Raw genomic sequence first — 25,647 nt, 5'->3', positions numbered from 1 at the left:
ATATATACAAACAACACTAATTTTTCTGTACAACTGTTCTCATATTACAACTTCACACAAATAGCTGTGACCCTGACAAGGTAACACCACCGCGTTTTCTAACCATAGGTAGTCAGGCATGACTGAGCATATGCAGAATAATTGAGTTCTAGCCTATGTGAATTCAGCGGTGATCATGACCGTGCAATAGAAATCAAAACCTTGATGTAACATCTGCTAAGGATCTACACATTCAGCAGTCTTCGCCTTTGCAAGAAGAACACAGGATTATGTTGCTTTCGCAACAACCATGAAAAATGGATCCAGGTCTACAAGCCTGAACATCATACAGAGCCATGCTAGCCATGGATAGACAATAATACCTTCATAGTCCCACGGTTTTGGGCTATGGCACCATGTCGAATCACAGAGCAAAATTTGAAGTCCTATGACCTGACCTCATACCTTCTAGCTTGAGTTTGGGCTCAAAAACCTTTGTATGGTGTGCTTGGTGTATTTTTCACTTCCAGTTTATCAATTTGAAGCACAAACAGTGCTACCTCCATAATCCTGAATTTCACCTGAAACGTTGGAAATGCATGCAAATGAGCGAGTCCTTCCTCCAGACGTAGATTTCCAGAGAGGGATGGTGCTTTATCTTTAGGAATATGCCCAATTGTCCGAAAACATGTCTACATAAATAAATAAAATGCTATTAGACAGACATTTTGAGGTATATGTAGTGTTCTAAAGTTTAGAAAATTCCAAACATCATATTAATAATAGTGCATGATGATTGATTCACCAGCACATCGTTTAGGTTTTTCTAGCTCCGAGCTTCCTTTATTAGGTCGTAGCTTGACGCGTGATGACAGAAAATGGCACAGGTGAAGTTACAGAAGTGATGGCAAACAATGTACTGACCTAATCAGCAAGGATGTCGACTGTACCATGGTTTGTGGTCAAATCAACAGAAGCAATTAGGGGAGGCAACTGAAACTGCACTGTTATAGAATCAATAGGTTTTCCAGGATCATTCCGTATCCCCACCATCACATTGACATGGCAATTCCCAGAATCAGATGATAACCGTGGCTTCATATAAATTGGTGTGGTCTTTAGTTTCTTAACCCTGATTATTTATGATCAAACGATGAGAACATATAACAGACATCCTAAGATGGGAAAAACATAGGAGCAATAGTAATATTTAGAAGTAGATATTTATGCACCTATAACTCATAAGCTTGAACTGCCCATCAGGAGGAACAAATGATAGGATCTGATTGGACTCCTACGGTCTGAATCTGACACATGAGTGGAACCTCACATCATTGATAAGGGTGGGATTAGCAAATGACAAGGTCAATTCTGGTAATCCTGGAAGACTGGAATTCACTTCAATTACACCACATGTCTCACATTTCACTAGAACCCCTTCTCTGCAAATAAAATCAACCAGTAAAGATGCCAAACATAAGAAATATTCTTTCAGATGTGTGGATGCCAAAAGATAACAAAGTTGGGTAGCTGGATCATCTCATCAGTCATCACAAAAGAAAAAGGAACTTCTACATTGCTAACCACCACTTCGCCTACTGTATTAATTTTGGCCCTTTGTTCAAAATTTAGTACTCCTTCCATATCATGAATAGTTGACGTTTCAGACAACAATTCAGATACCAATGCGGTGTTAACTGCCATGCTTGTTCACCATCTTGCTCCTACTTAATATAGATGCGGTTTCACATATTGACCAATACGGTGACATACAAGTACAAGGATCAAATTTTGTCGCTCGCATTTTTTGGGAGCATCAATAACACAAGGACAAACCTAGCCATGGATGCCTAAAATCCCCCAACATCATCATTTCGTGTGCTTTATGAAAAAACCTCCAATGTCATGTTTTCATGATGCGAAGGTAGTAACACATATCATATTTAATGGCAGATTTGGAACGCAATATAGAATATTCACTAGTTGGTACTTTGGATATACCAAAGTCTAGTCATAGTTTCCTGCAGATAATTCAACAGTGCATCACTATTGACCTAAGGTCCTAGAAGCCAGTCACATATTTGATGAATTTTCTATTACTTCAAAATCTAATTGTGCGAATTGAGAATACGAGTTCACACATGCATCAAAGGGGTGTGAAAATCCAAATTCATAGTTCACATGAAATAACTTTACTATACCTAGATTGGTTAAAAGGAGAAATGTCAGAATACCTGTTCACACATGCATCTAGTTCCTCAAGTATGTTAACATGGACCCCATTGCTTGCATCCTTGACAATTCTTGTTCTCCAAGGTACAAAGGAAGCAGTTGCATCCAGAAGTTTGTTACCAATAGTAGAAATTTTACCAGTCATAATGTTCAACAGTTTGCTGACCGTATTTGGTTGGGCAACCAACTCCTTTAAGATGTTCGGCTCGGTAGTGAGTGGAAAGCCATTGTCCATCATTTCATCTAGAATCTGGATTCATATAAGAATTATATTGTTTAGAGAACTTACATTAAAATGAATAGTCCAGTTTTACCAGTCATGGACAACACAAGCAACCAAGCGATTAAAATTGCTGATTGCGATTAAAGTCTCAAATGCAATAGACATCCTCGATTGATGTTCCTTTAACAGAATGAACTTAACAGATATATCAAATAATTTCCAACAAATAGATAGTTCTACGCATTGAAATTCCACGAGCTTTGTAGCTCTCTATATGCAATTCAATTTATCCATAGTAAAACTGCTAATTCTAGTGTGTTATCTTATTTCCCAAACTTTAAAGCTTAGTTCTTTTTCATAATCTATCAAAGAAAATTATCCTAGGATGAAATAAAGTGAATACCAGTTTCACAGTTATAATGTGATAGGAGTGAGAAAAGATACCTGATAAACAATTACACAGTTATCCTTGATTGTGTCTTCATTTATATCTCCAAGGTAATCTGTCAAGACATTCGCCACACAAGAGAGAAACTAGATGCGAAAAATCATATTAGCACACCGAAAGTTAGCAAAAGTTAAAAGCTGCGGTATAGGCTATCTGCTATTTCAGGGACAGACAACTTTAGGAAGTTACAACATAGTTGTATGTGTCTTCTAAGGAATCAAATGTCATTGAATTAAAGACAAAAGAGTGCAATATGAAGAGCACACCTTAATAGCCATCAACGGGGTATCTCCACTTGGGTGCATGCCAGGAACGTCTGGCCGTTCCGATATACTTGGAACAAGTAGTGTGTTGGCGACACCATGACCTGCAAGACCTTCCAAGGTGCAAGAAACATCATGATGTCAACACTATAGCAGCTCGAAATTTGCTGCTTTAAACTGATTTTTCTACAATAGCAACTGTTGGTGAACGTAGCATGCAATTTCAAAAAAATTCCTACGATCACGCAAGATCTATCGAGGAGATGCATAGCAATGAGAGGGGGAGAGTGTGTCCACGTACCCTCATAGACCAAAAGCGGAAGCGTTAGATTAATGCGGTTGATGTAGTCGAACGTCTTTGCGATCCAACCGATCAAGTACCAAACGTACAACACCTTCGAGTTCAGCACATGTTCAGCTCGATGACGTTCCTTGAACTCTTGATCCAGCAGAGGGTCGAGGGAGAGTTTCGTCAGCACGACGGAGGGGTGACGGTGATGGTGACGTGATCCACGCAGGGCTTCGCCTAAGCACTACGACGCTATGACCGGATGAGCAAACTGTGGAGAGAGACACCGCACACGCCTTGGAACATTTGTTGTTCTCCAAGGGGTGCCCTGCCCACGTATATAAAGGAGGGAGAGGGAGGAGGCCGGCCCTAGGGGGCGCACCATAAGGGGGGAGTCCTACTAGGACTCCCGGTCCTAGTAGGATTCGCCCCCCTTCTTTCCTTCTCATGGAGGGTGAAAGGGGGAAAGGAGAGGGAGTAGGAGAAGGAAAGGGGGGTGGCGCCCCCTTCCCTAATCCAATTCGGCCTCGTCCCTTGTGGGGGGAACACCAGCCCGTTGTGGGCTGGTTAGCCTACCTCCTATGGCCCATATGGCCCATATTTTTCCACGGGGGGTTCCGGTAACCCCTCCGATACTCCGTTATGTACCCGACACACTCCAGAACCCTTCCGGTGTCCGAATACTACCTTCCAACATATCAATCTTTACCTCTCGACCATTTTGAGACTCCTCGTCATGTCTGTGATCTCATCCGGGACTCTGAACAAACTTTGGTCACCAAAACACATAACTCATAATACAAATCGTCATCGAACGTTAAGCGTCACTAGTGCAGAACCGAGCAATAGCACCGGTTCGTAAGGCCCTTTAGTGCCGGTTCGGTAACTAGCACTAAAGTGTGGGCACTAAAGGTCCCCCCTTTAGTACCGGTTCAAGACGAACCGGTGCTAAAGGGCAACCACGTGGCACAAGCCAGCTCTGGGGGCAGGGAGCCCTTTAGTACCGGTTGGTGACACCAACCGGTATTAAAAGGTTGGGGGTTTGGGGTTTATGATTTCTTTTTCATTTAATTTTGTGTTTTCCATTTAATTCTTTTTTGTTTGCTGGTATTTTACGATACTACATATTGTACACGTTATGCATATATATAAATAGAATTTCTAGTAGAACTGATCATATATATATATATATATATATATATCATCGAATGTCTCACAACCCCCATTAATTAATTCACACATATATACACACATGTATATATATATACAATTAGCTAGCTATATACAATTTCTCCTAATTGGTGCATTCGGAGCCAGTGGCATTAGCCTAATTGGTGCCTTCGGAGCACGATAACAATTGGAAGTGGTTCATGGGGGCGGTAGCGGGTAAAAGTATTCTCCTTTGGGATCTATGACCTGGTCGAGCAAAAATCCCGCTATTTTCTCTTGAATTGCTTCTATGCGGTCCTCTGGTAGGAGCTTCTCCCGCACCTCTTTGAACTACTAAGAAGGAGATCAATATGCATGTGTATTAGTTGTGTGACTAGATATCGATAATGGTGTAAAAAATGTGAATAGTGTTCTGACAAACGTACCCACTCCTGTCTTTGAGATCTGCTCCTTTTGAACGCCATCATGCGAATGTTCTCGCAAATGTATTATGCACACAGATTATTCCCCGGCGCCTGCTTCAGGGCCTTTACGAGATTGGAATTTGATCAGATAATAATTAATCAAGCATGATAATTAAAGAGATGGCAGCTAGCTAGTACTACTTAATTACTTAGCATGGGTCGGTACCATTTCAGATTTTGTTTCCATGGGCCTGGAGTGACCCTGATGAACTTTGCCCAAGCCCTGCCCGCCGACAAAGAAAATGAATAAATGGGTTATTAAATAGTTGTTATCAGGAAATGACGAACTAATTAAATAGGCCGAGATATAGTTAATAATGATTGAAATTACCTGTTGACTATCCCCTTCACAATGATGTAGTTAGTTGGTTTCTTAAGTAGTGAGTCTAGTACTTCAACTGTTCCTTCATCAACTTTAATGATCAACAAGATCCAGTGAAATTTGCATGCACACACGTTTGCATATCTTAATTAAGCAGGCATATGTAAGCAAAAACATGTAGCTAGCTAGTAGGCAAAACCCGAATTTGTAGTACAAGGCAGTGTGACTCACTCGAAGTTGTAAGGAAGTAGTATATTTTCATTGTATATGAGGCGCTTGAAGAACTCTAGCATGCTTTCCTCTACACTTTTTTTTGGTAATATGGATCTAATTTCGATGTGTATTCATTAATGATATTTGGGTCAACGAACCCAATGCCATAGCATCCACCTTTTTTCATCTCATAAATCTTCGTCTTGCATAATACCACAGAAAAGAATATAGTGAGGATAATTACAGGTAATGATTGATCAAAATGATCACTACAGCTAGCTTGAGACTTAAATTACAGAAAGAAATCACTTACAGACAATAGCAACTGACGATAGATTTGTCGAGTGCGTCTTGATTGTATAACCGAAATAGTTCTGAATACTCAACGGACACAACTTTCTCATGGTAGTAATGATCCTTCTTGACATTCACCATGAGGGACTCTCGATTGGAAATCTTGGTAATGTCCATGTACCATTGATGCAATTCATACATTCTCGTTGGGAGCTTCTTGACCTCGTCTGGCTCGACCAAAGGTTGGCCCCGGACATATTTCCGTTTTCCTCCTCTCTAGTCGGAGACATGGGCTCGATATCGAGGAGTTGTCCAACTATGATCATGAGGCTTTTAGCCTGCACAATATGCTCCTTGGTTATTACCACATCGCCCAGCCTAGGAACGTTAACGGTTTGCCCACAATAATATTGGGCGCGCGTACTCTCATGTGTTGTTGGCACAACAAGTGGGGGGATTGATTGCGCCGCCTGTTCTCCCAGCTGGGGAACGGTTTTACCGCATGTTTTGCCAGCTGATTTGCTCGAGCTCGAGCTCGCCTCTTTCTGTAGACGTGCTCGATTTAACTTCCTGAGGTGGTGCTCATAGTCTGTGTCAACAGGCTTGGGAGCTGGTGCTCTAGCCATACGAATGAAGTGGTCAATCTTTTCCTCAGGCACTTTATCCCTTGGTGGCGGTGGCGGTTTCGGTGCAAAATGGGCTTCCACCTCGGCCTTCGATATGGCTGCGTTTTCCTCCTCGGACTTGTCGTAAGGCCTCTACGGAAGAGGCGCGAGGCTACTTGGACCATATTGAAATCGCTTGACTCCGCCTGTACCTCCAGTACTACCTCGACTTGTACTGCTATGCACCATAGCTAAGGCGGCTCTCTTCCGTGATTGCTGATGCGGCGAAGACGGCTGACGTGGCTGAGTTGGAGGAGGAGGAGTGGCCTGAAGCTGTGCCGGATTTGGAGGAGGAGTGGCCTGACGCTTTGCCGGACTTGGAGGAGGAGTGGCCTGAAGCTATGCCGGACTTGGAGGAGGAGTGGCCTGACGCGTTTGTGGACTTGGAGGAGCGGGAGTCTGCTGACTCGGTGGCGGACTTCGACGAGGAGTCGCATGACGCGGTGTTGGTGGCCTTCGAAAGATGATGCAATCCTTTCTCCATAGGATGATACGATGGTTGGCCTCTCCCAGTGTGTGCTCCTTGTCACCTCCAGGAATGTCAAGCTCTAGCCTCGAATATTGGTCCACCACCTCATCAACCAAGACACGAGCATAGCCCGCTGGAATCGGGTTGCAATGGAAGGTTGCCTCGGGGGGATTTGTAAAAGTAAGGGCGTGCGCCACCTTCATGGATATGTTCATTTTGAAGTGTAGCTCGCAGTTAGTGTTCTCCATGATGTCATCCACTGGGTAGCTATCCAGCAATGCGTCACCCGGGGCGAAACCCATGCTGCTTCTCGGCATGGATGGGATGGTGCTATCCAATGCTGGATGATCTGCTACCTGCTGCAGCTGCTGAGACCCCCTTTGCTGGCTAAGTGAGTCGATCTGCTCCTGCTGCCGCTGGAATTTGACTGCCAAGTCCGCGTGCGCTGATTCTAGGCCTTGAAGGCGTTCATAGTCCAGCTTCCTCTGCTCCTCCTCCATCTTCCTCTTCTTCTCCTCCGCAATCTTCTTTCTCGCACGGGTTCTGTAGTCGGTGTTCCAGTTCGAAAACCCCTCATACCACAGAATAGTGCCCTTGCTTCGTGTTCTTCCCGGGTGTTCAGGATTTCCCAGGGCACGCGTAAGCTCGTCGTTCTCTCTGTTGGGCTGGAACACCCCCGATCGAGCCTCTTCTATTGCAACAAGTAGCTTATCTTCGGCTCCGTTCAGACATGTCTTCTTTGAAACTTTGCCTGTCTTCGGCTCCAACTACCCCCATGCGCATAGAACCAAGTCCTGCACCTGGGGGGCCAGCTCAATGTTTCTGGAGTGACACCTGCATCCTCCATCTCTTTCTCATACTTATCCCACTTAGGCATTCCCACCGCATAGCCACATGGCCCCAGCTTATGGAACTTATCCTTTTTTGCGGCATTGGCCTTGTTTATTCTCGACCGTTCCTTAGACAATTCCGAATCCTTGAATTTCACGAAATCGTCCCAATGAGCATGTTGCTTCTCTAGTGTTCCCTCGAATACTGGAGTCTTCCTTCATCCCTTGACGTACTTGTCCCATTCACGACTTGTGGTTCTTGAATGCAACCGCCATCTTCCTAAGAGCAGTGTCCTTGACTTTCTCCACATCTGCATCTGTGAAATGATCTGGTAGGGTGAAATGTTCCATGAGCGTATTGTCTGCCGTATTTTCTGCCATAGGTTTTATTTAACTAATCCAAAAGAAATATATTCAAATTACAATGCATGGATGCAATCAATTAATAAGGAAAAACTGAATCAATCATAGTACATAATAAGCATCATCGAATATAATCTCGAATACGTCGTCTCGAATAATAGATATAATCTCGAATACATCGTCTCGAATAATATATATATATATAATCTCGAATAAATCATCTCGAATATTATATATCGAATACATCACTAGCTAGATAGCTAGCTAATAAAGATCGAATACTAGAGAGTAATCTAGGCGGTGGACAACCAAAGTGAAGGAACCATCACTGGATCATAGCTCGGGTGATCTCCCCAAAGAACCTGCCAGGTATTGGAGAACCTGACGTCCATATCAGCCATGTAGCAATGGACGTGCTCGTCCTCCTCCCTGACACGGCGACGTACCACCTCCGGCAGGGCCGGCTCCCTCCGCACCGAAAGTGGCCCATGCGAACGCCACCAAAGGAGATGAGGGTCGACGATGGGACCCGGGACCGGGTTCCTCACCAAGCGTCGCGCCCCTGAAGGTAGCACCTCCCAGTGCCAGCTCGGCGGAGCCCAACCCCGGACATGGGTCCTCTAAAGTAGGACGTCGTCGTGAACGGGTCGACGGCGAGGATGCGGTCCGGGCATCGTCGACAACAAATAGTATATGCCGCAAAAGTAAAGTAACATTTTTTAAATGATGGATTGTGATTTCATATATGCAAATTCTAAATTTTATAACTAAAACTAACATTTCTAATATTTCTATAACTAAAACTAACATTTCTAATATTTCAATAACTAAAAAACATTTATATATAACTAAAATTTCTAATATTTCTATATAACTAACATTTCTATATAACTAACATTTCTATAACTAAAAAACATTTCTATATAACTAACATTTCTAATAATTCTATAACTAAAAAACAGAAAGATTGCTAACATTTCTGTAATAATGTGTGTGTGTGTGCGTGGTACATGGCGGCCGGGGTAGGAGCTCACCGGCGAGGCGTGACGACGGGGGGGGCGGCGATGGGGACGGGGACGAAGACGGAGACGGCGACGGGGACGGGGCGGCAATGACGGGGACGGGGACGGGCCGGGCGGGGACGACGGGAGGACGGGGCGGGGCGCGGCGCGGCAATGGGGACGACGGGGACGGGGACGGCGACGAACGGCGACGGGGACGGCGACGGATGGCGACGGGGGCGGCGACAAGGGGCGGCAGCGATGGGGCAGAGGAGAAAGAAGCAGAGGGAGAGATGAGAAACTGACAAATTTTTTGAAGTGTTTTCTTATATAGAACAACCTTTAGTACCGGTTGGAGCCACCAACCGGTACTAAAGGTCTGTTTTGGCCAGGCCAAGTGGCGGGAACGGCACCCCTTTAGTACCGGGTGGTGGCTCCAATCGGTACTAGTACCGGTTGGAGCCACCACCCGGTACTAAAGGGGGTGCGCTGGCGCAGGTGCGGTGCGTCATGTTTAGTCCCACCTCGCTAGCCGAGGGGTGTCCACACTGGTTTATAAGCCCCAGTGCGGTAGCTCCCTCGAGCTCCTCTCCAAAGTAGGCCTACTGGGCCTAAATGTTCTATGCTGCCCTGTGGGCCTACTGGGCCTTTGCGGGCCTGCATCCTGGCCCAACAACAGGTTGGGTTTCTAGTCGTATGCAGGCCGCTGTGGCGCAGTAGGTGGGCTTTTTTTCTTATTTTTTGCTTTATTTATTTTTGTTTTATTTATTTTTGAGTTGTTTTTTTCCTGTATTTAGAGTTTCTTTGTGAATATTTTTGATTTAGGTACAAAAAATTACAAACTTTCTGTTAGTACCGGTAGTTTACAAATTTGAATAGCTTAAATTTTGAATTATTTGAAATTTGTGTGAATCACTAGTTTGTGAATAACTTAACTTTGAAAATAGATTTTTCAGTGATTCTTTTTTCTTATCTTTAATATTAGTGTGTTTTATCATTATATTCAATTTGGTAATGCTTAGGTTGTTTAAAAAATGAAATGCCTTTGTAACGGATGAGTTTTCGTCCGAAACCCTGATACTTCGAAAGAGATTGTCCATTTTGTACACGAAGTGCATCCAGTTTTTGCGGTAACCCTCTCTACTTTTTTCCACATGCTACGTGGGTGAAATTATGATACCATGCCAACTTTCACCTTTTTTGAGTTCATTTGAAATGCTTTTCAATTTCATGGTCATTTAGTTGAAAAAAAATCAGTAAATGCATGAAAGAATTTGCTTGCACATAAAATTTCTTCGCGTTTCAAATGCCAAAACAAATAACTAGCTACCCTAACTATTACAGAGATTCCCTACTGGGTGTGAAACACAGAAGAAAGTGATGATAGTGAAGCCGATCACATCCCAGATCTTTGGGTGTGAAACTTTTTCTTCGTGTGTGTCCCTTTGCGCTGTAGCCATGGAAAATCTTCATCATTTAACTGGATGCTCGGATCAATATTCACTGTGAATGGAGCAATTTCATCAAACTTTTCATAATCTCTCGACATGTCTGTCTTGTCATCCACTCCCACGATGTTTCTCTTCCCAGAAAGAACTATGTGCCGCTTTGGCTCATCTTACGATGCATTCGCTTCCTTATCTTTTCTTTTTCTCGGCTTGGTAGACATGTCCTTCACATAGAAAACCTGTGGCACATCATTTGCTAGGACGAATGGTTCGTCTGCATACGCAAGATTGTTGAGATCCACTGTTGTCATTCCGTACTGTGGGTCTTCCGTTACCCCGCCTCGTGTCATATTGACCCATTTGCACCGAAACAAAGGGACCTTCAAACCACGTCGATAGTCAAGTTCCCATATGTCCTGTATATAACCATAATATGTTTCCTTTCCCGTCTTGGTTTCTGCATCAAAGCGGACACCACTGTTTTGGTTGGCGCTCTTCTTATCTTGGGCGATCGTGTAAAATTTATTACCATTTATCTCGTACCCTTTGAAAGTCATTATATTCGAAGATGGTAACTGGGACAGCAAGTACAGGTCATCTTCAGTTGAGGCGTCATGCATGGTACGTGTCTACAACCAGCTGGCGAAACTCCTAGTTTGTTCACGTGTAATCTAGTGATCAGACTGCTCCGGGTGTTTGGAGCGTAGCAAATTCTTGTGTTCATCCATATACGGCGCCACCAAGGCAGAATTCTGTAGAACTATGTAGTGTGCTTCAGTGAGAGAATGTCTGTCCATACATATTATTTGTTCCCCTCCTAGTGTGCCTTTTCCATCCAGTCTGCCCTTATGCCGCGACTCAGGAACACCAATCGGCTTAAGGTCAGGAATAAAGTCAATACAAAACTCAATGACCTCCTCATTTTCATGGCCCTTGGAGATGCTTCCTTCTGGCCTAGCACGGTTATGAACATATTTCTTTAAGACTCCCATGAACCTCTCAAAGGGGAACATATTGTGTAGAAATACAGGACCCAAAACATTAATCTCTTCGCATAGGTGAACTAGGACGTGCATCATGATGTTGAAGAAGGATGGTGGGAACATGAACTCGAAACTGACAAGACATTGCACCAAATCATTCTCTAACCTTGGTATGATTTCTGGATCGATTACCTTCTGAGAGATTGCAGTGAGGAATGCACATAGCTTCACAATGGCTAATCGAACGTTTTCTGGTAGAAGCCCCCTCAATGCAACCGGAAGCAGTTGCGTCATAATCACGTGGCAGTCATGAGACTTTAGGTTCTGGAACTTTTTCTCTGCCATGTTTATTATTCCCTTTATATTCGACGAGAAGACAGACGATACCTTAATACTGAGCAGACATTCAAAGAAGATTTCCTTCTCTTCTTTGGTAAGAGCGTAGCTTGCATGACCCTGATGTATGCCGTCTTTTCCGTGCATACATTGCTGGTCCTCCCGTGCCTCAGGTGTATCTTTTGTCTTCACATACACGCCCAAGAAGCCAAGTAGGGTCACACAAAGATTCTTCGTCACGTGCATCACATCGATTGCGGAGCGGACCTCTAGGTCTTTCCAATAGGGCAGGACCCAAAATATAGATTTCTTCTTCCGCATGGGTGCGCGTCTGTCAGCGTCACTCGGAACAAGTTGTCCACCAGGACCCTTTCCAAAGACCACCTTCAAATCCTTGACCATATCATGTACATCAGCACCAGTATGGTGGCGAGGCTTCGTCCGGTGATCTGCCTCACCTTTGAAATGCTTGCCTTTCTTTCTTAAGGCATGCCTGCTCGGAAGAAATCGACGATGTCCTAGGTACACATTCTTCTTACAATTAGCCAAATATATACTGTCGGTATTGTCCAAACAGTGCGTGCATGCGCGGTATCCCTTGTTTGTCTGTCCTGAAAGGTTACTGAGAGCAGGCCAATCATTGATGGTCACGAACAACAACGCCTTTAGGTCAAATTCTTCCCCCATGTGCTCATCCCGCGCACGTACACCTGTTCCATTCCACAGTTGTAAGAGTTCTTCAACTAATGGCCTTAGGTACACATCAATGTCGTTACCGGGTTGCTTAGGGCCTTGGATGAGCACTGGCATCATAATGAACTTCCGCTTCATGCACAACCAAGGAGGAAGGTTATACAAACATAGAGTCACATGCCAGGTGCTATGGTTACTGCTCTACTCCCCAATAGGATTAATGCCATCTGCTCTTAGACCAAACCATATGTTCCTTGCGTCATCTGCAAACTCCTTCCCGTACTTTCTTTCGATTTTTCTCCACTGTGACCCGTCAGCGGGTACTCTCAACTTTCCGTCTTTCTTACGGTCTTCTCTGTGCCATCGCATCGCCTTGGCATGCTCTTTGTGTTGGAACAAATGTTTCAACCGTGGTATTATAGGAGCATACCACATCACCTTGGCAGGAATCTTCTTCCTGGGGCGCTCGCCCTCGACATCACCAGGGTCATTGCGGCTGATCTTATAGCGCAATGCACCACATACCGGGCAAGCGTTCAAATCCTCGTACTCACCACGGTAGAGGATGCAATCATTAGGGCATGCATGTATCTTCTGCACCTCTAAACCTAGAGGGCAGACGGCCTTCTTTGCTTCGTACATACTCTCGGGTAATTCGTTGTCCTTTGGAAGCATATTCTTTATCATTACCAGCAACTTTCCAAATCCCTTGTCAGATACACCATTCTCTGCCTTCCATTGTAGCAACTCTAGTGTGGTGCCTAGCTTTTTCTTGTCACCTACACAATTCAGGTACAACAATTTTTTGTGATCCTCTAACATGCGCTGCAACTTCTTCTTCTCCAAATCACTTGCGCAGTTTCTCTTTGCATTGGCAATGGCCCGACCTAGATCATCAACGGGCTCATCCGATGCCTCTTCTTCAGCTTCTTCCCGCATTGCCGGCTCAGCTTCTTCCCGCCTTACCGGCTCAGCTTCTTCCCCCATTGTCGTATCATCATATTCAGGGAACCCATGGCCAGGATAGCTGTCATCGTCCTCTTCTTCTTCATTGTCTTCCATCATAACCCCTGTTTCTCCATGCTTGGTCCAAACATTATAGTGGGGCATGAAACCGGACTCAAACAGGTGGACATGAATGGTTCTTGACATAGAGTAATTGTGACCATTCTTACAGCCAGCACATGGACAAGGCATAAAACCATCCGCCCGCTTGTTTGCCTCAGCCACAAGAAGAAAAGTACACACACCATTAATGAACTCGGGAGAGCATCGACCATCATAAATCCATTGCCGGATCATCTTCAATACACAGCACCGAAAACACCAAATTAATACAATACATAAAGTTCATACATAAAGATCATACAACACTTAAATGCAACAAACAAATAACTCTCTAGCTAAAGAATTTAAATGCAACAACAAATGCGATCAAGATCACAACTAAGGTAACAATTGATCCAACAGCATAATGATACCAAGCCTCACTATGAATGGCATATTTTCTAATCTTTCTAATCTTCAAGCGCATTTTCTCCATCTTAATCTTGTGATCATCGACGACATCGGCAACATGCAACTCCAATTCCCTCTTCTCCCACTCAATTCTTTTCAATTTTACCTTGAAATCCTCATTTTCTCTTTCAACTAAATTTAACCTCTCGACAATAGGGTCGGTTGGAATTTCCGGTTAAACTACCTCCTACATACAAATATCTATGTCAACTTGATGGGCATAATTTGTCATAAACACGAAATGCAATGAATAGTTTTAAAAGAGAATATACCACATCCGAATCATAACCCGGACGAGGGCCGACGGGGACGGATATCAAAACCATGGCACTATGTATAACAAATAACGTATGGGTAAGATAATTATACGAGTAACTATATATCCAAATCACACAAACATAAATTTTTTATATAAAACTTCATGAACAAGAGGCTCACCACAAGGTGGTGCCAGCGACGGGACGTTGCGGGCGATCGAGGTGGTTACGACGGAGATTTGGAAGGCACTAAGTAAACCACACCTACATATGCAAACTAAGTGTTATTTTGACCTCAAATTTCATATAAATCAAATACTAGCACATATATATAATTCCTCCCAAATTACTAAACTCAAAAATCAATCACTATATAAAGCATTGCACGAGCTAATATAGCAATGAGAGATGAAAGGACAAAGTTGCTAACCTTTGTGATCATTTGAATGGATGGGGGCCTTCAAATCTTGACAAATTTTGGGCAAAATGTGTGATGAGCTTGAGAGGAAGAGGGAAAAGAACAGAGAGGAGAGGGGAAAGAGGAAGAATAGAGCAAGCTCGGATGGACGAAGGGTCTATGTAGGACGACCTTTAGTACCGGTTCGTGATACGACCCGGTACTAAAGATGCTGGAGGGGCCCTGGACTAACAACATCCTGCCACCACTCACTTTAGTACCGGTTCGTGGCACGAACCGGTGCTAAAGGTTCACCACGAACTAGTACTAATGATGTCCGCCCGCCTAGCCGTTGTAACCGGCACCAATGGACACATTAGTGCCAGCTCAAATTCAAACCGGCACTAATGTGCTTCACATTTGAGCCTTTTTCTACTAGTGCGTGCGGACCCTATGGGTTCGAGAAATATGTAGACATGACTGAGACACATCTCTGGTCAATAGACAATAGCAGAACCTGGATGCTCATATTGGTTCCTACATTTTCTATGAAGATCTTTATCGGTCAAACCGCAATGACAACATACGTCATTCCCTTTGTCATCGGTATGTTACTTGCCTGAGATTCGATCGTCGGTATCCTTGTACCTAGTTCAATCTCGTTACCGGCAAGTCTCTTTACTTGTTCTGTAATGCATGATCCCGCAACTAACTCATTAGTCACATTGCTTACAAGGCTTATAGTGATGTGCATTACCGGAGGGCCCAGAGATACCTCTCCGATAATCGGAGTGACAAATCCTAATCTCGATCTATGCCAACCCAACAAACACCTTCAAAGACACCTGTAGAGCATCTTTATAATCACCCAGTTACGTTGTGGCGTTTGATAGCACACAAGGTGTTCCTCTGGTATTCGGGAGTTGCATAATCTCATAGTCAAAGGAATATGTATAAGTCATGAAGAAAGCGATAGCAATAAAACTTAACGATCATTATGCTAAGCTAACGGATAGGTCTTGTCCATCACATCATTCTCCTAATGATGTGACCCCATTCATCAAATGACAACACATGTCTATGGTTAGGAAACTTAACCATTTTTGATTAACGAGCTAGTCAAGTAGAGGCATACTGGGGACACTTTGTTTTGTCTATGTATTCACACATGTATCAAGTTTCCGGTTAATATAATTCTAGCATGAATAATAAAAATTTATCATCATATAAGGAAATATAAAATAACAACTTTATTATTGCCTCTAGGGGATATTTCCTTCAGTCTCCCACTTGCACTAGAGTCAATAATCTAGTTCACATCGCCATGCGATTTAACACCAAAAGGGTTTACTAGAGTCAGCAATCTAGTTCACATTGCCATGTGATTAACACCCAAAGAGTACTAAGGTGTGACCATGTTTTGCTTGTGAGAAAAGTTTAGTCAACGGGTCTGCCACATACAAAGCCGTATGTATTTTGCAAATTTTCTGTGTCTACAATTCTCTACATGGAGCTTAGCTAATTGCTCCCACTTTCAATATGTATCTAGATTGAGACTTAGAGTCATCTGGATTAATGTAAAAGCTTGCATCGACGTAGCTCTTTACGACGAACTCTTTATCACCTCCATAACCGAGAAATATTTCCTTAGTCCTATTAGGTAACTAAGGATAACTTTGACCGCTGTCCAGTGATCTACTCCTGGATTACTATCGTACCCCCTTGCCAAACTCATGGGAAAGTACACAATAGATCTTGTACACAACATATAATACTTCATAGAACCTATGACTGAGGTATAGGGAATGACCTTCATTCTCTTTCTATTTTCTTCCATGGTCGGGTTTTGAGTCTTACTCAACTTCACACCTTGCAACACAGGCAAGAACTCCTTTGACTGTTCCATTTTGAACTACTTCAAAATCTTTTCAAGGTATATACTCACTGAAAAAATCTTATCAAGCGTCTTGATCTATCTCTATAGATCTTGATGCTCAATATGTAAGCAGCTTCACTGAGTTCTTTCTTTGAAAACTCCTTTCAAACAATCCTTTATGCTTTCCAGAAAATTCTACATCATTTCCGATCAAGAATATGCCATACACATATACTTATCAGAAAGGCTGTAGTGCCCCAACTCACTTTCTTGTAAATAGAGGCTTCACTTCAAGTCTGTGTAAAACTATGTGCTTTGATCAACTCATCAAAGTGTATATTCCAAATACGAGATGCTTACACCAGTCCATAGATGGATCGCTGGAGCTTGCACATTTTGTTAGCACCTTTAGGATCGACAAAACCCTTCTGGTTGCATCATATACAACTCTTCTTTAATAAATCCATTCAGGAATTCAGTTTTGACATCCATTTGCCAGATTTCATAAAATGCGGCAATTGCTAACATGACTCGGACAGACTTGAGCATCGCTACGAGTGAGATAATCTCATCATAGTCAACACCTTGAACTTGTTGACAAGTCGAGCTTTGTGAATAGTAACACTACCATCAGTGTATGTCTTCCTCTTGAAGATCCATTTATTCTCAATGGCTCACCGATCATCAGGCAAATCCACTAATGTCCATACTTTGTTCTCATACATGGATCCTATCTCAGATTTCATGGCCTCAACCATTATCGGAATTTGGGCTCATCATTGCTTCCTCATAGTTCGTAGGTTCGTCATGGTCTAGTAACATGACTTTCTAGAACGGGATTACAGTACCACTTTTGAGAGGAATATGCCCTAGAGGCAATAATACAAGTGATTTATTATAGTATAATCCTTGTTCGATGATTGGTCTATTATTCATGCTATAATTGTTGTATCTGGAAATATGAATTACATGTGTGAATACAGTAGACCATAAACATGTCCCTAGTGAGCCTCTATTTAACTAGCCCGTTGATCAAGAGATAGTCATGGTTTCCGACTCATGGACATTGGATTGTCATTGAATAACGGGATCACATCATTAGGAGAATGAGGTGATGGACCAACCACCCCAATCCTAAGCCATAGCACAGATCAGTTGTAGTTCATTTGCTCAAGCTTTTTCCAATGTAAGTATCATTTTCCTTAGTCCATGAGATCGTGTAACTCCCGGATGCCGTAGGAGTGCTTTGGGTAGTACCAAATGTCACAACGTAACTGGGTGACTATGAAGGTATACTACAAGTATCCCCGAAAGTATCTGTTGGGTTGACACGGATCGAGACTGGGATTTTTCAGTCCATATGACGGAGAGGTATCTCTGGGCCCACTCGGTAATGCATCATCATAATGAGCTCAGTGTGACCAAGTGTTTGGTCACGGGATCATGCATTATGGTACGAGTAAAGTGATTTGCCGGGAACGAGATTGAACGAGGTATTGGGATACCAACGGTCGAGTCTCGGGCAAGTAACGTACCGATTGACAAAGGGAATTGTATACATGATTACTTGAATCCTCGACATTGTGGTTCATCCGATGAGATCATCGAGGAGCATGTGGGAGCCAACATGGGTATCCAGATCCCGCTGTTGGTTATTGACCGGAGAGTCGTCTCGGTCATGTCTGCGTGTCTCCCGAACTCGTAGGGTCTACACACTTAAGGTTCGGTGACGCTAGGGTTGTAGAGATATTAGTATCCGGTAACCCGAAACTTGTTCGGAGTCCCAGATGAGATCCCGGATGTCACGAATGGTCCATAGGTGAAGAATTGTATACAGGAAGTCCAGTTTCGGCCATTGGGAAAGTTTCGGGGGTCACCGGTATTGTACCGGGACCACCGGAAGGGTCCCGGGGGTCCACCGGGTGGGGCCACCTATCTCGGAGGGCCCCATGGGCTGAAGTGGGAGGGTAACCAGCCCCTGGTGGGCTGTTGCGCCCCCCATGGGCCTCCCCTGTGCCTAGGGTTGGAAACCCTAGGGGTGGGGGGCGCCCCACTTGACTTGGGGGGCAAGTCCCCCCTTGGCTGCCGCCCCCCTTGGAGATGGGATCTCCTAGGGCCGGCGCCCCCCCTAGGGGCCCTATATATAGTGGAGGGGAGGAGGGCAGCTGCACCCAAGTCCCTGGCGCCTCCCTCTCCTCGTGTAACACCTCTCCCTCTCGTTGGAGCTTGGCGAAGCCCTGCCGAGATCACCGCTGCTTCCACCACCACGCCGTCGTGCCGCTGGATCTCCATCAGCCTCTCCTTCCCCTTGATGGATCAAGAAGGAGGAGACGTCTTTCCCAACCGTACGTGTGTTGAACGCGGAGGTGTCGTCCGTTCGGCGCTTGGTCATCGGTTATTTGGATCACGACGAGTACGACTCCATCAACCCCGTTCTCTTGAACGCTTCCGCTCGCGATCTACAAGGGTATGTAGATGCACTCTCCTCTCCCTCTTTGCTAGATGACTCCATAGATTGATCTTGGTGACGCGTAGAAAATTTTAAAATTCTGCTATGTTACCCGACAGTGGCATCATGAGCTAGGTCTATGCGTAGTTTCTATGCACGAGTAGAACACAAGATGTTGTGGACGTTGATTTTGTCAATTTACTTGCCGTTACTAGTCTTATCTTGATTCGGCGGCATCGTGGGATGAAGCGGCCCGGACCGACCTTACACGTACTCTTACGTGAGACAGGTTCCACCGACTGATATGCACTAGTTGCATAAGGTGGCTAGCAGGTGTCTGTCTCACTACTAGGAAAAGGGCTAAAGATGAAATTGACACTAATGGCGCACCAGAGAAGTGGTGCGCCACTACTATATACTAATGGCGCACCATGTGGAGATGCGCCATTAGTGTGGAAGACACTAATGGCGCACCAGGCACACGGTGCGCCACTAGTAACAAAATGTTTTTTTTTCATTTTTTCAAACATACTAATGCCGCATCCGGGTAGAGTGTGCCATTAGTAGTTAGAACTACTAATGGCACACCAGCCATAGAGTGCGCCACTACTGTATTTTTTTTTACTTTTTTGCAAAACTACTAATGGCGCACAGTTGCATAGTGCGCCATTACTAGTTTAAACTAGTAATGGCGCACTGTGCCACGGTGCGCCATTAGTATAAAAATTATTTTTTTTACTTTTTTGCAAAACTACCAATGGCGCATGTCTGTGTGGTGCGCCATTAGTATGTTGGGTTACTAATGGCGCATGGCAGTGTGGTGCGCCATTAGTAACCTGGGACCAGCTAGATATTTTTGGACAACCACACCTACACACTCACTTTCCCCACTTCATTCCCCCACCTCCTTCTCTAAGCTTGTCGGCTGCCTCCTCCTCCTCACCTCATTTGCACCATAGATTCATCAAAATTAAGTGTTGAAATTACCTTTTTTGATAGGTAAGTAAGGGGAAAGCTATCTTCATGTTGTAGATCTACTTTTTTTCTCCCTAGCTCGCTCCAGCAACATGCATATGCACTTTTTGTGGCCTAGCTAGATCTATGTATGTTTGTGGTGTTGCATATGTTTGTGGTGTTGCATATATGTTTGTGTTTGTAGGTACTGGTATTTGAAATGTGATAGTTGCCAATATTTTGCCGGAATGTTGATTCATTTCCGTTTCGGCGAGAATTTTGGCACTATGCATTCTTTTTGGTCCTATTTTTAGGGAAAGTCATGCCAAATTTTTTCTTGGTTCTAAAATATTGTTTTGCTCTACCCCACAGGCGACCATGGTCCGCACGATGACCGAAGGCATCGTGAATAGGTTTTTGAGCTCCGCGAAGGCCGAGATGCTTCAAAAGAACGAGACGGAGATAAGATGTCTGTGTCGAAGATGCAAGCTGAAGAGCCTTATTGCGGACCCAGATTCCGGGCAGGTGCGGGACCACCTGCTCTTGCGTGGTTTCATGGATGGCTATCGGTGGCAAGGTGATGAAGATGACTATGAAGTCGTCCATGGGGGCCCGGCAAGAAATGAGGAAGGGCAGCAAGACAACCACCGCAGCTCGGGCAGGCGAGAAGACGAAGAATCTCCAGGACATGATCACGACGGTGATGCTATACACAGTCATCATGTAGAAGATGCCGGACATGATGATGAGGAAGATGCCAGAGCAGACGAAGGGCATGATCATGAAGATCAAGATGCCGGAGGAGCAGATGACGATGGACCATCGATGGGCTGGGTGCAGGACCCTCATATTCAAGAGCTGCTTCTCAAGCAGACGGATAACGCAAGAGCTGCCACCCAAGAGAAAGCCAAGCTGGGTCAACTGGAGATAGACGCGGTTACTCCATTGTATGAAGGATGCAGACCCAAGGATACCCGCCTGAAAGTAACGCTCATGGCTTTGGAGATGAAGGTAAAACACAAAATGACTGACGCATGCTTCGACGAGAACATGTCATTCTAGCACGAACGTCTTCCCAAGGGGAACAAGTGCCCGACCAGTTTCAAGGAGGCGAAGAAAGTCGTGTGTCCTCTGGATTTACCGCACGTGAAATACCATGTGTGCATGAACAATTGCATCATTTATCGGGGCGAGCACGCGGAGTCTACCATATGTCCGGTGTGCGGCATCACTCGATACAAGAAGAGGAAGAAAGCTCCTCGAAAAGTGGTGTGGTACTTTCCGATCACTCCTTGTCTGCAGCGGTATTTCGTGGACCCTAAGGTAGCAAAGCTCCTACGTTGGCACACGGATAGGGAGGAGAAGAAGCGAGAAGATGATGCAAATGATCCGGAGATAAATAAAAAAGACAAGATGCTGAGTCACCCTAAGGATGGGAGCCAGTGGCAAGCATTGAACTTCGAACACCCAGAATTTGGGAAGGATCCAAGGAACATCGTGCTGGGCGTGAGCAACGATGGAGTCAATCCGTTTGGCAGCCAGAGAAGCACACATAGCACCTGGCCTGTGTTTGTGTGGATGTACAACCTTCCCCCCTGGTTGTGCATGAAGAGGAAGTACATTCACATGAGTATGCTAATTGAAGGGCCGAAACAACCAGGGAACGACATCAATCTGTATCTGGGGCTGCTGAAAGAGGAGCTAGACATGCTGTGGAAAATGCCAGCAAATACTTGGGATGCTGCAGAGAAAGAATATTTCCCTATGAGAGCCGCACTGCTCATGACGGTGCACGACTATCTCGGTTACGGATATCTCGCGGGTCAGGTGCATGGATGACACAACGTATCGCTAGCTAGATAGAGATCCCGGGTCTTCAAAAACCGTGTTCATGGGACGTCGAAGGTGGCTTCGCGACGATGACCCGTGGAGAAAACGCAAGGATCTGTTTGATGGTGAAACCAAACTCCGAAGACGCCCGCGTACGAGGAGCGGCGAGGAAATAGACGGGCTGTTGAAAAATTGGAAAGATTGCCCACTGTCGGGAAAGAAGCAAAAGGCGCCAGAGCCGGGAAAGAAGCGAAAGGCACCAGAGTCGCTTCTGAAGGTATGGAAAACGAGGTCTGTTTTCTGGGACTTGTCGTACTGGAAGATCCACCATGTGCCTCACAGCCTTGATGCCATGCATATCACGAAGAACGTGTGCGAGAGTCTGCTTGGTACCCTGCTCAACATGCCAGAGAGGACCAAAGATGGGCCGAAAGCAAGGGCAAACTTGAAATCAATGGGCATCAGGCAGGAGCTTCACGCTGATGATGATGATGATGATGATGAGGCGAAGAAGGACACAGAAAGTCATCGCAAAGGAAAAAAGGCCAAGAAGACCGGAAATGACTACCCTCCCGCGTGCTTCACTCTAAGTCAAAAAGGCCAAGAATACCGGAAATGACTACCTGCCTTGTAGGAGTAAAACTTCCTTACGGTTACGCGGGGAAGATATGCAGATACCTAGACCCAGCGAAGCAGAAGTTCAGCGGGATGAAGTCTCATGACTGTCACGTGCTGATGACGTAGATACTTCCAGTTGCAATCCGTGGGATCATGGACGCGCACGTCCGTGAAACGCTATTTGGCCTATGCAACTTTTTCGACGTCATCTCTCCGAAGTCGGTTGGCGTGAGGCAACTCAGAAGGCTACAGGAAGAGATCATGGTGATACTATGCGAGCTTGAGATGTACTTCCCGCCCGCATTCTTCGATGTTATGGTGCATGTGCTGGTCCATATCGTGGAGGATATCATCCAACTCGGGCCGACGTTCCTGCACAGCATGATGCCGTTCGAAAGGGTGAATGGTGTCATCAAAGGATAGTTCACAACATGTCACGTCCACAGGGAAGTATAGCCAGGGGCTTTCTGAGCGAAGAGTGCATCTCCTACTGCACGAATTATCTAGGCATCGAGAACCCCGTTGGTCTGCCCGTCAACAGGCACCTCGGCAGGCTCGCTGGATGGGGTCACCGTGAGGGTCGCCGCGAAATGCATGTCGACTTCGAGGGTCGACTCGCCGACTTTCAAAGGGCAAACCTAGTTGCGCTACAACACATAGACGTGGTCGATCCTTGGGTGGTAGAGCACAAAACCTTCATTGAGAAGACATACAATGACCGAGGCCAACAGAGGACGGACGGAGATATAATCAAAGAGCACAACTCATGTTTCACGCGTTGGTTCAAGCAGAAGCTTCTGTTGTACCCTTTACATGAGGATTCTTCCGCGGAAGAACAACTCATATTCGCCTTGTCACAGGGCGCCGAGCACAACCTGATGACCTATGAGGCGTACGATATCAACGGCTACACATTCTACACCGAGGACAAGGACATGAAGAGCGATGGTTATCAGAACTCCGGGGTAACGATGGAATCCTACACCGGTAACGACAAGGACAGATACTACGGAAGGATCGAGGAGATCTGGGAGCTGAGCTACGCTGGAGAGAAGGTCCCGATGTTCCGTGTCAGATGGGCCAAGAGCGTCTAAAAGAAGACCGGTATTTCACCACCATGGTTATACCCGAAGCCAAATCCAAGACCGCGGGCACAAACGTCACCGTGAAAAATGAGCCATGGGTACTGGCTTCCCAAGTGGACCAATGCTTCTTCATTACCGACCCGTCAAAGCCCAGTCGTATTGTCGTGAGGAGAGGCAAAAGGAAGATCATCGGAATGGATGGAGTAGCCAATGAGCAAGACTTCGACAAGTACAGCGACCAGAAGATCGAACATGACGATGACGATGAAGTAGTAGCAGCATAGACCACAAGAAGAAGCAGGACCACCCTACCTAAAGGACGTCCATTCCATAGAAGAACTCCATTTGCGAAAAAGGAGGGCAAGAAGATTATGAATAGATAGCTAGCTAAGATCGACTGTATTTAAATTGTAGTCTTCATTTCTCGGTTGTATTTCATGGGCACTTTTTGATATCATGAATATTTTTAAATTTCATGGGCACTTTTTGAATTCATGAATATATTTTTTTTCAAATTTCATGATATTTTTTCATATTCAATATGATAAAATATTGAATATTCATGAGGACACTCGATCTCGATCCCCCTCCATCTCAATCGCTATCCCCCTCCATCTCAATCTCGATCCCACCCGCACCCTCCCCCGCTAGCTCCACCACCGCCGACGACCCACCGCACCCTCCCCCGCTCCACCCCGCCGACGAGCACCCCCCGCACCCTCCCCCGCTCCACCACCGCCGACGAGCACCCCCCGCACCCTCCCCCGCTCCACCGCCGCCGACGAGCAGCCCCCGTTTCATATTCATATTCATTTTTTAAAAAATAATAATAAAAAAGTGTAGACTACAATTGTTGTTAAACAACAATTATTACTGTTTTTATAAAAAATATTAATTTTTCATATTCATATTCATTTTCTAAAAAATTATTACATGCAACAAAAAATAAAATAAAATTACTTATGGTGCACCTCTGGCTGGTGCGCCATTGCTATTTATAAAAAAAAGATTACTAATGGCGCACCTCTGCCTGGTGCGCCATTGCTATGTAAGAAAAGATTACTAATGGCGCACCGACCGCGGGTGCGCCATTAGTAAGATTCCCCCCCCCCCTAGCTAATTCCCTCCCTCTCGCCAGATCCCCTTCGTCCCTCTCCCTCGCCAGATCCACCCGCGCGCTACCCCGACGCCGCCGCCCCGACCCCCGCCAGACTCCACCCCCGCTGCCCCCGCGCCCCCCACCACCGCAGCTCCCCTGCACCGCCACCCCTGCGCCCCGCGCCCCCACCACTGCAGCTCCCCCACTGCCTCTCGTTCCCTGCCTTCTTCTCCACCCCGCTGCCCCGACTCCCGCCGCCCCACGCCCTCGCGCCCCCACTACTGCAGCTCCCCGTGCCGCCGCCCCCGCGCCCGCGACCACTGCAGCTCCCCCGCGCCACCGCCACCCCCGCTGGAGGAGGAGGAGTAGGAGGACGAGTAGGAGGAGGAGACGGAGGCGGCCGACGCGGAGCAGGAGGCCGCGGAGGATGCACTGCTGGACCGCGTGCAGGCCCTCATCTCCCGCGTCGTCGAGCAGGAGGCCAACCCCAACCCGCGCCTCATCCACACCCTTGCCACCATCCGCGTCGTCGAGCAGGAGGCCAGGTAGTTCGCCCATCCCCTCCCTCTCCCCCTTTCGCCCAAATGCTCAAATCAAGGGCTGTTAACGGTTTCACTGTATGTTTGCTTTAGTTTGATGGTGATGCCTTCGAATGATTTTGATGTACTTCCCTATTATGTAGTGTTGGTGAATGCTAGTGTTGTTTTTATTGCGTAGTTTATGAAGGTTTTATCTTCGGAGTTTAAACATTCATGGTCATGGTGTTTCTGATATAGCTTACCACTCATGCCAAGTGGTGGTCGTGGTGTTATTGTATCAAACTTCGGATTTATTAAGATTTGCAAACTGCACTGCAGAAGTTTGCCACCACAACAGGGT

At 45.5% G+C, this 25,647-nt stretch overlaps 1 pseudogene; it reads right to left on the bottom strand.

Moving 5' to 3' along the window:
- Nucleotides 1-425: 425 nt before the first annotated feature.
- On the bottom strand, nt 426-25,326 carry LOC123188604 (AP-3 complex subunit mu-like; annotated as a pseudogene).
- Between the last annotated feature and the right edge of the window lie 321 nt (nt 25,327-25,647).

This window comes from Triticum aestivum, chromosome 1A (assembly GCF_018294505.1).
Source record: "Triticum aestivum cultivar Chinese Spring chromosome 1A, IWGSC CS RefSeq v2.1, whole genome shotgun sequence".
In the NCBI taxonomy this organism is placed as follows: domain Eukaryota; kingdom Viridiplantae; phylum Streptophyta; class Magnoliopsida; order Poales; family Poaceae; genus Triticum; species Triticum aestivum.
Note: the sequence above shows the minus strand (reverse complement) of the source record. Positions and strands in the feature narration are given on the sequence as shown.